This window comes from Sminthopsis crassicaudata, chromosome 2 (genome assembly GCF_048593235.1).
Source record: "Sminthopsis crassicaudata isolate SCR6 chromosome 2, ASM4859323v1, whole genome shotgun sequence".
In the NCBI taxonomy this organism is placed as follows: Eukaryota; Metazoa; Chordata; class Mammalia; order Dasyuromorphia; family Dasyuridae; genus Sminthopsis; species Sminthopsis crassicaudata.
In genome coordinates this window covers 635,460,470-635,473,451 of record NC_133618.1, presented here as the reverse complement: position 1 = coordinate 635,473,451, position 12,982 = coordinate 635,460,470, and the positions used below count along the sequence as shown (strand labels likewise).

Here is a 12,982-nt window from a genome sequence, read left to right as displayed (position 1 = left end):
TAGAAATGGCTTTGATTTCTTCTTGTAATAATTGTCTGTTCATATCCTTTGACAATTTATTAATTGGAGAATGACTTGTATTCTTTTAAATTTGAATCAGTTCTCTCTATATTTTTGAAATGAGGCCTTTATTATCATGGCTGAAATTTTCCCCCACTTGTTTGTTTTCTTTCTAATCTTGGCTGAATTGGTTTAGTTTGTGCAAAACTTTTCCAATTTAATGTAATCAAAATTCTCCATTTTGTATTTCATAATGTTCTCTGGTTCTTCTTTGGCCATAAATTCCTCCCTTCTTCACAGATCTGACAGATAGACTATCCCTTGTTGTCCTAATTTTTATAGTATCATGCTTTATGTCTAATCATAAACCCATTTTGATCTTGTCTTGTTGTAGGGTATTAGATGTTGGTCAATGCCTAGTTTCTACCATACTATTTTCAAATTTTCTCAGCAATTTTTTTTATATAGTGACTTCTTATCCCAGAAGCTGGAGTTTTTTTTATTTATTGAGCACTAGATTACTTATAATCATTGACTATTGTGTCTTGTGTAACTGACCTATTCTACTAATCTACTACTCTGTTTCTTAGCCAGTATCAAATGTTTTTGATGACCACTGCTTTATAATATAGTTTTACATCTGGTATGGCTAAGCCATTTCCTTTGCCTTTTTTTTTTTTTTTTTTCCATCAATTGCTTAGATCTTCTTGACCTTTTCTTCTTCTAGATGAGTTATTTTTTCTAGGTCTATAAAGTAATTTTTGGCAGTTTAATTGGTTGATTAAGAATAAGTAGATTAATTTAGGTAGAATTGTCATTTTTATTATATTACCTTGGCTTACCCCTGCCACTCATCATTTCTTTTACCACAATAGTATTCTACCATAATATAGCATAACTTGTTCAGCCATTCTTCAGTTAATGGACATTCTTTTACTGTGCAATTCTTTGAGTTACTATAAATATTTTTGTATAAATAGGTCTTTTCCCCTTTTTTAAAATCTCTTTAGGATACAAAGCTACTAGTGGTATTTCCAAGTCAAAAGTACGCAAAGATTTATAGTGCTTTGAGCATAATTCCAATCTGTTTTGCCAAAATGGTTGTACTAGTTCACAATTCCACCAACAGCGTATTAGTACCTCAATTTTTCCATATCTTTTCCAGCATATGACTTTTTTTTTTCCTGTCATGAGGTGGTATTTAAGAATTGTTTTAATTTTAATTTTTCTAGTCAGTAGGAGTTAGAATATTTTTATATGACTATTGATAGCTTTGATTTCTTTTTCTAGGATATCCTTTGACTAGTCATCAACTGAGTAATGGCTCTTATTTTTTAAAAAATTGACTCAAGTTCCCTAGATATTTAAGAAAAGGTGTCCTTCAGGCAGCCAGGTGGTGCAGTGGATAGAGCACCAGCCCTGAAGTCAGGAGGGCCTGAGTTCAAATCTCATCTCAGACATTTAACACTTCTTTGCTGTGTGACCCTGGGCAAGTCACTTAACCCCAATTGCCTGAAAGAAAAGAGGTCCTTATTGGAAAAAATTAGTGGCAAATTATTTCCCAGTTTCTTGTTTTCCTTTTAATTTTGGCTGTATTAACATTGCTTGTGCAAAAGTTTTTTCATTTCATGTAATTAAGATTACCTATTTTGCTTCCTAACATCTTCTTTATCTCATTTCATCATAAACGCTTTCCTAATTCATAGATTTAACAGATATTTTCCAATATCCCCTGATTTGCTTAGGATGTCACCTTTTACCTTTTCACTTCATCTTTGTATGTGTTATGAAATGTTGATATGTGCCTAGTTTCTGCCAAAACTATTTTCCAGCTTTCCCAGCAATTTTTCTCAGATCTTAAATTCTTACCCCAAAAGTTTAAATAGTTGAGTTTATCAAACACTGTATTACTATGGTCATTTACTACTGTGTATTATGTATCTAATCTATCTTCTCTAATCCACTGCTCCATTTCCAAGCTAGTAGCACATTGTTTTGAGAATTATTTCTTTGTAATTAGCTTGAAATCTGAAACTGTTAGGCTGCCTCTGTTAAGGATTATGCCTAAATCCAAAACCCCCCACAGCTGTGAATCATAACACTTGAAGGAACTGCAAATTACTCTTATAACAAGCCTCCTTAACATTCTCTCCCTCCCACCCCAATTAATTCACTTATTCTTGAACTTTCTTTTCCAAATGAATTTTGTTGCTATTTGTTTTGGCTCTATAAAAATAATTCTTTGGAAATTTGATTGATATGAGACTGAAGAAGTAAATTAACATAGGTGGAATTCTCATTTTTGTTATATTGTCTTGGTCTATCCATGAGTAATGAATGTTTCTCCAATATTTTATATCTATCTTTTTTTGTGTGAAAAGTCTTTTGTAATTGTGTTCACATAATCCCAGGACTTGTTTTAGTAAGCAGACTGTAGAGGGCCACAGACAGTGGGGGAACTCTCAATGAGGTGTAAAACCCTTCAGCCCAGAGGGAGACTGCTGACAATGTCTGGTTCAGCTCTCATCTCCCCTTGGGTGTGTCTCAGTCTTCCTGAGAAGTTAGGGGAGCATGATAACCTGTGTTCTACTTGAAGCAGACATACTTGCAATAAAGAGGCATTTACATAATAATAACAGGGTGCTTATAGTTAGCACATGTGCAGTGTCCTGTGTTATGTAACGATACTATAGTTAGTACATGCTCAGTGTGCTGTGGTGATATAATTGTATTAAGGTATTTAAGACTGAAAGAACTTGAAATAAATGGACTCTATTTTTGACCATCCACATGGGTCCCTGCCTTACCACTCCTCCTCTAAGACCAAGGACTCGGGCTGATCCTGAGATCCTCCAGAGAGCTTGTCCAGATGATATATTTTGGCACCTCAATGTGGGGCTCTAGAAAGCACACTACCGTAGACTCCTGAGCATTTTATATCATCTGTAATTATAGAATTTCTTTTTTTATTTCGTTCTCCTGAATTTTGTTAATAGTGTATAGAACTGCTGATGATTTCTGTGGGTATATTTTATAACCTACAATTTTGCTGAAGTGTAATTGTTTTACTTGGTTTTTTAATTGATTCTCTAAGATTTTCTAAATATACCATCATATCATCTGCAAAAAAGTGACAATTGTGTTTCCTTGTTGCCAATTTTCATTCCTTTGATGTCTTTTTCTTTTTTTATTGCTATACATACATTTCTAGCACAATACTGAATAACGAAAGTGACAGCGGACATCCTTGCTTCACTCATGATCTTATTGGGAAGGCTTTAATGTTACAAATAATATTTGGTCTTGATTTTAAATAGTTACTATTTATTTTAATGAAAGCTCCATTTATTCCTATGGTTTCTTGGTGTTTTTGTTTTTAATAGGAATGTGTTAAATTTTATCAAATGCTTTTTCTACATCTATTGATATGATCATCTCATTTTAGTTCTCCTTGTAATTGACGTGATCAATTATGTTGATAGTTTTGCTATCCCTGCTTTCCTAATATAAATCCCATCTGTTCATAATACATGATTTTTGTGATATATTGTTGTAATCTCCTTGTTAGTATTTTATTTAAAAATTTTTTGCATTGCTATTCATTTAGGAAATTGGTCTATAATTTTCTTTCTTTGTTTTTGCTCTCCCCAGTTTAGTTATCAAAATCATATTTGTATCATGAAAAGAATTTTGTAGGATTACTTTTTAAGCTATTTTTTCCAATACTTTATAGAATGTTGGGGTTAATTGTTACTTAAGTGGTACAATTTGTTTTTGAATCCATCTGGGCTTGGGAATTTTTTCTTAGGAAGCTCATTGGTAGTTTATTCAATTTCTTTTTCAAAGACAAACTAATTTTAGTAGTCTATTTTCTTTTCTGTTTTCTGTTTGGGTAGTTTATATTTTTATAAATATTTATCTATTTCATTTAAATTTTCAGATTTATTGGCATATATTTGGCAAAATAATTCTTAATTATTGCTTTAATTTCATCTTTATTAGTGATATATTCACCCTTTTTGATAATAATTTGTTTTTTTCTTTTTTTCTAAAATAAAATTAATAGCTTATCTATTTTATTATTGTTGGGGTTCCCCCAATGAAAACCAAATCCTAGATTTATTTTTTAATCAATAGCTTTTTGGGGGAGAGGATCTTATTACTGTCAATTTTATTAATCTCCTTTGAATTTCAGGATTTTTATTTTGTGTTTAATTGGGGATTTCTTTTCTCTATTTGGAATACCCTTCCTCCTCAACTCAGCCTACTGATTTCTTTTTTTTTCCTTTTTTTTTTATTAATTTTTATAATCATAACATTTTCTTTGACAGTACATATGTATAGGTAGTTTTTTGTTTGTTTGTTTGTTTGTTTTTTACAACAATATCCCTTGTACTCCCTTCTATTCCTTCTATTCCGAGTTTTTCCCCTCCTTCCCTCCACCCCCTCTCCTAGATGGCAGGCATTCCCATACATATTAAATATCTTATAGTATATCTTAGGTACAATATATATGTGCAGAACCGAATTTTTTTTGTTGTTGTTGCAAAGGAAGGTTTGTATTCACAAGGTAAAAATAATCTGGGAAGAGAAACAAAACAAAACAAAACAAAACAAAACAAAACAAAACAAAACAAAAAAAAAAACAATGCTCTCAGTTTACACTCATTTCCCAGTGTCCCTTTTCTGGGTGTAGCTGATTCTGTCCATCATTGGTCAATTGGAATTGGATTAGCTCTTCTCTATGTTGAAGATATCCACTTCCATCAGAATACATCCTCATACAGTATCATTGTTGAAGTGTATAATGATCCCCTAGTTCTACTCGTTTCACTCAGCATCAGTTGATATGTCTCTCCAAGCCTCTCTGTATTCCTCCAGGTGGTCATTTCTTACTGAACAATAATATTCCATAACATTCATATACCATAATTTACCCAACCATTCTCCAATTGATGTGCATCCATTAATTTTCCAGTTTCTAGCCACTACAAAAAGGGCTGCCACAAACATTTTGGCACATACAGGTCCCTTTCCCTTCTTTAGTACTTCCTTGGGGTATAAGCCCAGTAGTAGCACTGCTGGGTCAAAGGGTATGCACATTTTGATAACTTTTTGGGCATAATTCCAGATTGCTCTCCAGAATGGTTGGATTCTTTCACAAGTCCACCAACAATGCATCAGTGTCCCAGTTTTCCCACAGCCCCTCCAACAGTCATCGTTATTAGTTCCTGTCATCTTACCAATCTGATAGATGTGTAATGATATCTCAGAGTTGTCTTAATTTGCATTTCTCTGATCAATAGTGATTTGGAACACTCTTTCATATGAGTGGAAATAGTTTTAATTTCATCATCTGAAAATTGTCTCTTCATATCCTTTGACCATTTATCAATTGGAGAATGGCTTGATTTCTTATAAAGTCAATTCTCTGTATATTTTGGAGATGAAGCCTTTATCAGAAACTTTAACTGTAAAAATGTTTTCCCAATTTGTTACTTCCCTTCTAATATTGTTTGCATTAGTTTTGTTTATGCAGAAACTTTTTAATTTGGCATAATCAAAATCTTCTATTTTGTGATCAATAATGGTCTCTAGTTCTCCCTTGGACACAAACTCCTTCCTTCTCCACAAGTCCACCATCCCATATTCCTCCAATTTATTTATGATTTCGTTCTTTATGCCTAAATCTTGGACCCATTTTGATCTTATCTTAGTATGTGGTATTAAATGTGGGTCCATGCCTAGTTTCTACCATACTAATTTCCAGTTTTCCCAGCAGTTTTTGTCAAATAATGAATTCTTATCCCAAGATTTGGGATCTTTGGGTTTATCAAACACTAGATTGCTATTTTTATTCACTATCTTGCCCTGTGAACTTAACCTATGCTACTGATCAACTAGTCTATTTCTTAGCCAATACCAAATGGTTTTGGTGACTGTTGCTTTATAATACAGTTCTAGATCAGGTACAGCTAGACCACCTTCATTTATTTTTTTTTTCAATTACTTCCCTTGAAATTCTCGACCTGTTGTTCTTCCATATGAATGAATTCTGTTGTTATTTTTTCTAGGTCATTAAAATAGTTTCTTGGGAGTCTGATTGGTATAGCACTAAATAGATAGATTAGTTTAGGGAGTATTGTCATCTTAATTATATTCGCTCGGCCTATCCAAGAGCACTGAATGTCTTTCCAATTATTTAAATCTGACTTTATTTTTGTGGCAAGTGTTTCGTAATTTTGCTCATACAATTCCTGACTCTCCTTTGGTAGATATATTCCCAAATATTTTATACTATCGAACGTTATTTTGAATGGAATTTCTCTTTGTATCTCTTGCTGTTGGATTATGTTGGTAATGTATAAAAATGCTGAGCATTTATGTGGATTTATTTTGTATCCTGCAACTTTACTAAAACTCTGAATTATTTCTAATAGCTTTTTAGCAGAGTCTTTGGGGTTCTCTAAGTATACCATCATGTCATCTGCAAAGAGTGATAATTTCATTTCCTCTTTTCCTACTCTAATTCCTTGAATCTATTTCTCGGCTCTTATTGCTGAGGCTAGAGTTTCTAGTACTATATTGAATAGTAATGGTGATAGTGGGCAACCTTGTTTCACTCCTGATCTTACAGGGAAAGGTTCTAGTTTATTGCCATTACATATGATATTTACTGAAGGTTTTAAATATATGCTCATTATTATTTTAAGGAATAGTCCATTTATTCCTATACTCTCAAGCGTTTTTAGTAGGAATGGATGTTGGATTTTATCAAATGCTTTTTCTGCATCTATTGAGATGATCATATGGTTTTTATTAATTTGATTATTAATATGGTCAATTATACTAATAATTTTCCTAATATTAAACCAGCCCTGCATTCCTAGTATAAATCCCACTTGGTCATAGTGTATTATCCTGGGGATGATTTTCTGAAGTCTTTTTGCTAATATCTTATTTAAGATTTTAGCATCAATGTTCATTAAGGAAAATGGTCTATAGTTTTCTTTCTCAGTTTTCGATCTACCTGGTTTAGGTATCAGTATCATGTCTGTGTCATAAAAGGAATTTGGTAGGACTCCTTCAATCCCTATTTTTTCAAATAGTTTATATAGCATTGGAGTTAGTTGTTCTTTAAATGTTTGGTAGAATTCACATGTAAATCCATTTGGAGCCTACTGATTTCTATGGCTACCTTCAAGTTCCAAATAACATCTCATCTTTTGTAGGAAATCTTTCCCAATCCTTTTTAATACTAGTAGCTTCTCTTATTTGATAATTTATAATTTATTCTGTACTAGCTTGAATATTTTGTCTCCCACTATATAGTGAGCTTATTGAGATTGGGGACTTTCTTTTGCCTTTCTTGGTATTTTCATCTTTTATCATAGTGCCTGACACATAGTTGACACTTATTAAATGATTATTGACTGACTAATGCATAAAAGTGAAAAACTGATTGAGAATTCTGGGAGTTCATAGGCTCTTGGAAAGACTTGGTTTATGAATCAAGTTGCAAACTATATATCTGTCATCAGAAGAGTAGCCTAGTTAACTTCAAAGAAAATCATATCAGAATGTTGATTGTTAAGTACTGGTTACTTTTGGATGTGGAGGGGTTAGAGTGAAAGTGGGAAGGCAGTGATATTAAAGTAAAGAGGGTTTGTGATTAACGTTGGTAGAACAAAAATTTGAACAGAGGAAATCACAAGTCCTTGGGAGTACTAAAATGCAATAATCATTTAACTTTAATTTATTTCAAAATTTGATAAAATTCAGAAAAAAGTAAGTAGATCGTTATGTAAACTGCTTTCATTTCTAATTGAGTTTATGTCCACTTGGAACTAGTACATCTAAGCCATTCTCCAATTGATAAATGGTCAGAGGATATGAACAGACAATTTTCAAATGAAGAAATTAAAACTATTTCTAGTCATATGAAAAAATGCTCTAAATCTCTATTGATCAGAGAACTGCAAATTAAGACAACTCTGCGGTACCACTACACACCTCTCAGATTGGCTAAGATGACAGAAAAAGATAATGATAAATGTTGGAGAGGATGTGGGAAAACTGGGACACTAATACATTGCTGATGGAGTTGTGAATTGATTCAACCATTCTGGAAAGTGGTATAGTACTATACCCAAAGGGCTATTAAACTGTGTATACCCTTTGATCAAGCAGTATTGCTACAGACTCTGTATCCCAAAGATATCATAAAAAAGGGAAAAGGACTCATATGTAGAAAAATTTATGTAGCAGCCCTTTTTGTATTGGCAAGGAACTGGAAACTGAGTGGATGCCCATCAGTTGCAGAACAGCTGAATAAGTTATGATATAAGAATGTTATGGAATATTACTGTTCTATAAAAAGTCATCATCTAAAAAAATCTATAAAAAGTCATCTATTAAAAACATCAGCAGGCTTATTTCAGAAAAGGCTGGAGAGACTTACATGAACTGACGCTAAGTAAAATGACTAGAACCAAGAGAACATTGTACACAGCAACAATTGATGAATTCTGATGAACAGGGCTCTTTTCAACAATGAGCTAATTTAGGCCTATCCAATAGATTTGTGATGGAGAGAGCCATCTGCATCCAGAGAGAGGACTATAGAGACTAAATGTGAATCACAACATAGTATTTGAAGCTTTTTTGTCATTTTTGTTTTCTTATTTTTTTCCTTTTTGATCTGATTTTTCTTGTGCAACATGACAAATGTGGAAATAAGTATAGATGAATTGTACATTTTAACATATATTGGATTTCTTGCTGTTTGGGAGAGGGAGTAAAGAGAAGGGAGGAAACAAAAATTGGAACACAAGGTTTTGCAAGTGTGAATGTTGAAAACTATCTTTGCATATATATTTTTATAGTTAACATTTTTTTTTATTATAGCTTTTTATTTACAAGATATATGCATGGGTAATTTTTCAGCATTGACAGTTGCAAAACCTTGTGTTCCAACTTTTCCCCTCCTTCCCCCAACCCCCTCCCCCAGATAGCAGGTAGAGCAATGCATGTTAAATATGTTAAAGTATATGTTAAATACAATATATGTATACATGTCCATATAGTTATTTTCTTTTCATATATTTTGAAAAATAAAAAGCTATTATTTAAAAAAAAAAGAACTGGTATATCAATTCCCAATTGAGAGGTGAAGTGATAAGAGTGCAGAATTTGAAATAAAAAAATTGGGACTATAATTCAGTTTGTGCCATTTAGTATTTGTCTGAGAAATTTGGGTAAATTTCTCAACTAGGCCTCAGTTTCCTCATATTTAAAATAAAAAGGATAGACTAGATGATTTTTTAAAGTCTCTTCTATCTCTAATTCTATTGTTTTCATTTTTTAGTGTATTTAATAGATTTATTTTCCCCAATTACATGTAAAACATTTTTTTCTTTTGTTTTTAAAACTTTAATTTCTTCTCTTCCTCCCCATCTCTACCCCCTATTAAGGAAGCACATGTGAAGATATGCAAAACATTTCCATAAAAGTCCTATTGGGGGGAGAAAAAAACTCAAAACAGATCTCCACAATAAAAAAAAAAAAAAAAAAAAAAAAAACCTCACAAAAAATGAAGTTAAAAAAGTATACTTCAATCTATATTTAAAGAGAATCTGTTCTTTCTCTGAAAATGGATAGCATTTTTCATCATAAGTCCTTCAAAGGATCTTTGTATTGCTAAGAAGAGCAAAGTCATTGACAGATGATAATCCCACAACATTGCTACTACTTTGTATACAGTACATTTTATTTTGCTTCATTTCATGGAGGCCTTTTCAGGTTTTCCTGAGAGTATCCTGCTCATCATTTATAACAAAACAATAATATTCTATCATAATCACATACCACAATTTATTCAGCCATTCCCAAATTGATGGGCCTCTCCTCAGTTTCCAGTTCTTTGCCCTGAGAATTCTATAAATATTTTTGGACACATAGGTCCTTTCCTTTCTTTTTTAAATCTCTTTTGGGATTGATGTCTAGTGGTATTGTTAGATTAAAGAATATGCATGATTTTAATACCCCTTTGGGCATAGATCATATCTTTTGATTATTTGTCAATTGAAGAATGGCTCTTTTTTTTCAAAAAAATTTTGACTCAATTCCCTGTATATTTGAGAAATGAAGCCTTCATCAGAAAAACTCGCTTCAAAATTCTTTTTCCATTAATTGGGATTTCTTATTTGTGCTTTTTCTAATTTTTTTTTTTAGTTGCATGCCCAATTCATGCCTCTGCTTTTTCTCTCTTTTTATTGTGTAACTGTTTGGATATATAATTTTCCCCCTAAGTACTTACTTTGGCTACATTGCACAAATTTTGGAATGTTATCTCATTGTTACCATTTTCTTTCATGGAACTTATCATTGTTTCTAGTTGGTACAGTGCATAGAGCACTAAGCCTAGAGTTAGAAAGACTCATTTTTTTGAGTTCAAATCTGACTTCAGATACTTACCAGATGCATGATACTAAGTAAGTCACTTAACCCTGTTTTCTTCAGTTCTTTAGAAGGAAATGGTAAACCATTACAATATCTTTGCCAAGAAAACCCCAAATGAGATCACAAAAAGTTGGTCATAATTGGAACAACTGAACAATTTTTAAAATGCTTTGTTCTTTGACCCACATATTCTTAAGGATTAGATTAGGTTCCCATTAGCTTTTAACCTGTGCTTTCATGGATCTTTATAAAATGTATTTTTTTAAACATTTTGTCTAGAAAAAGTATGCATTTCTGCTTTTATGCATTTGGTTGTGGTGCTTTTATTCTAATACAAGGCTAATTTTGTGAAGGTGTCATGTACAGCTAAGAAATATGCTCCTTTATATTAGCATTCAGGGGCTATCATATTTCACTTTTCCTAAATTCATCTTATTTCTTATTTGTTTTATATAGTTAGTCTTAACTACTTCTGAAAAGGGAAAGTTGAGGTCACCCATTGTCTGTTTCCTACTATAATTCATTTGACTTTTTCTTTAAGAACTTGAATACTGGTTGTTCTAGTTGATTTCAGAGATCCTACTAGACAATCTAAGGGAGGCTCTCTCCTCCCTTTCCCCATTCCATGGGATAGCTTGAAAAGACCACCAGTTTGGGGTGAAGATGAATTCCTTCTTGCCTCTCTGAGTGCATTGGTGCAGCGACTGCAGACTCTAGCTGGGGCTCAGTGCATTTTCAGTTATGGGTGCATAATCTGCATAATCATCTTCATTGGACTCTTCCTCAGTTTTGGTTCCTCAGCACCTCAAGGAAAAATGGGAGGCAGATTCAATTCATGAAGCAATGGTGTGTATGGAAGTATCTGTCTCACTTATCAAGACAGTAAAACTGGTCCCAACCCAGAATTATATTACTGACTTCCCTCCACTTTCCATTTGGTGTTCTGGCTATTGGAGCTTTCACCAACTTCTGTATTGAAGGTACCATTTTTCCTTCCTGATATCCGAGCCTACCTGATGAAGCTGACTTTATGGTTCCAAATTCCTCTCTTCAGGGACTATATTCTGACTGTAGATTTAGTCATATCAGAAAAAGAGGGTGTCTCATACTTGCTGAACAAGAAGGAAAGTGGAAACTTGCTAGTAATCATTGTGGGAGGTACCCAAGAGACCTGGATGCTTGGCCTGGAAGCCACACACTACTACTGAGGAACCAGAAAGGATTTTTAGGCTTGCTTTGCTTCATGGGGCAAGTCTAGTGCCAATATTCTCCTTTAGGGTGAACGAACTCTTTGACCATATTGACAATCTCCAGGGGTCCTGGCTATATTGGTTCCAGGAGAAATTGTAGAACCCTCCCTCTCTTCCATATCTGAAGGATCTTTCAGTACAACTTTGGCTTACTCCCTTACCAGAGGCAAAAAGTGGATCAAAATACCAACCCATCCCAAAAGAAAGTAGACTGTCTACACTAGCATTAAAGAGCAGAACTATGCAACCTCTTTGAAGTCCACAAGACGAAATAGAACATCCCCCTGGAGTAGCACCTGCAGTTCTGATGAGCCCACTACCTCCTATATATACTCTTTCTCTTCTTGGTTGGTTCTTGGGTGACATCACAAATAATGGAGCCCTGACTAGCAATTGTGGTGCCAAAGCAAGCAAAAGAAGCAATTCATACCCATCTTTTTCATACTTAGAGGATCTCAAATTTAGAGGATATAGAATCCAGCCCCCTTATTTTATAGATGAGGAAATGGAACCCCAGAGATGCAAAGTGAGTTTTCCAAGATCACACAACTAGTAGGTATGAGAAACAGGATTCAAACTAAGGTCAAACTCCAAAGACAACACTGTTTGCCTTTATCTACTTAGCTGCTCCATAATCCGTGATGTGAAAAATCTCAGAAGTAATTAATAGGAGCAGCTAGGTGGCACAGTGGATAGAGAACCAGCCCTGAAATCAGAAGGACATTGAGTTCAAATCTGATCTCAGACACAGCACTTCCTAGCTCTGTGACCCTGGGCAAATCACTTAACCCCAATTGCCTCAACAAAATAATAATAATAATAATAATTAATAAAGCTTCAGTTTAGGAGTTATGGAAAGTTGGGGAATGTGGGGAAGCTATAAATCAATGCAACTATTTTGGAAAGCAATTTGAAATCACTCAAATAAAGGGACTAAATGTTGATGCCCTTTGTCCTAGAGATTATACTGCTAGTCATATTATTGATAAAGGGAAATACACCAAAATATTGATAGCATTTTTTTGCAGCAAAGAATTAAAAACAAAACAGCTGCCTATCTACTAGATAATGGCTAAACAAACTGTGGTCTATGAACATTACTGTGCTATTAGAAATTATATGTGTGATGAATACAGAGAAGCATAAAAAGGTCTACATGAACTGATACAGAATGAAGTATATAGACCCCAAGAAAACAATATTCACAGTTACTACAACAATGTAAATGGAAAGAACAACCAGAAACCAATCAAAACTGAAAGTTGGCAGAA

At 33.5% G+C, this 12,982-nt stretch overlaps 1 pseudogene; it reads left to right on the top strand.

Annotated features, from left to right (window-relative positions):
• The window catches only part of LOC141553013 (2-acylglycerol O-acyltransferase 2 pseudogene), a 32,412-nt pseudogene extending 20,393 nt beyond the window's left edge, over positions 1 to 12,019 (top strand).
• The last annotated feature ends 963 nt before the right edge of the window (positions 12,020 to 12,982 follow it).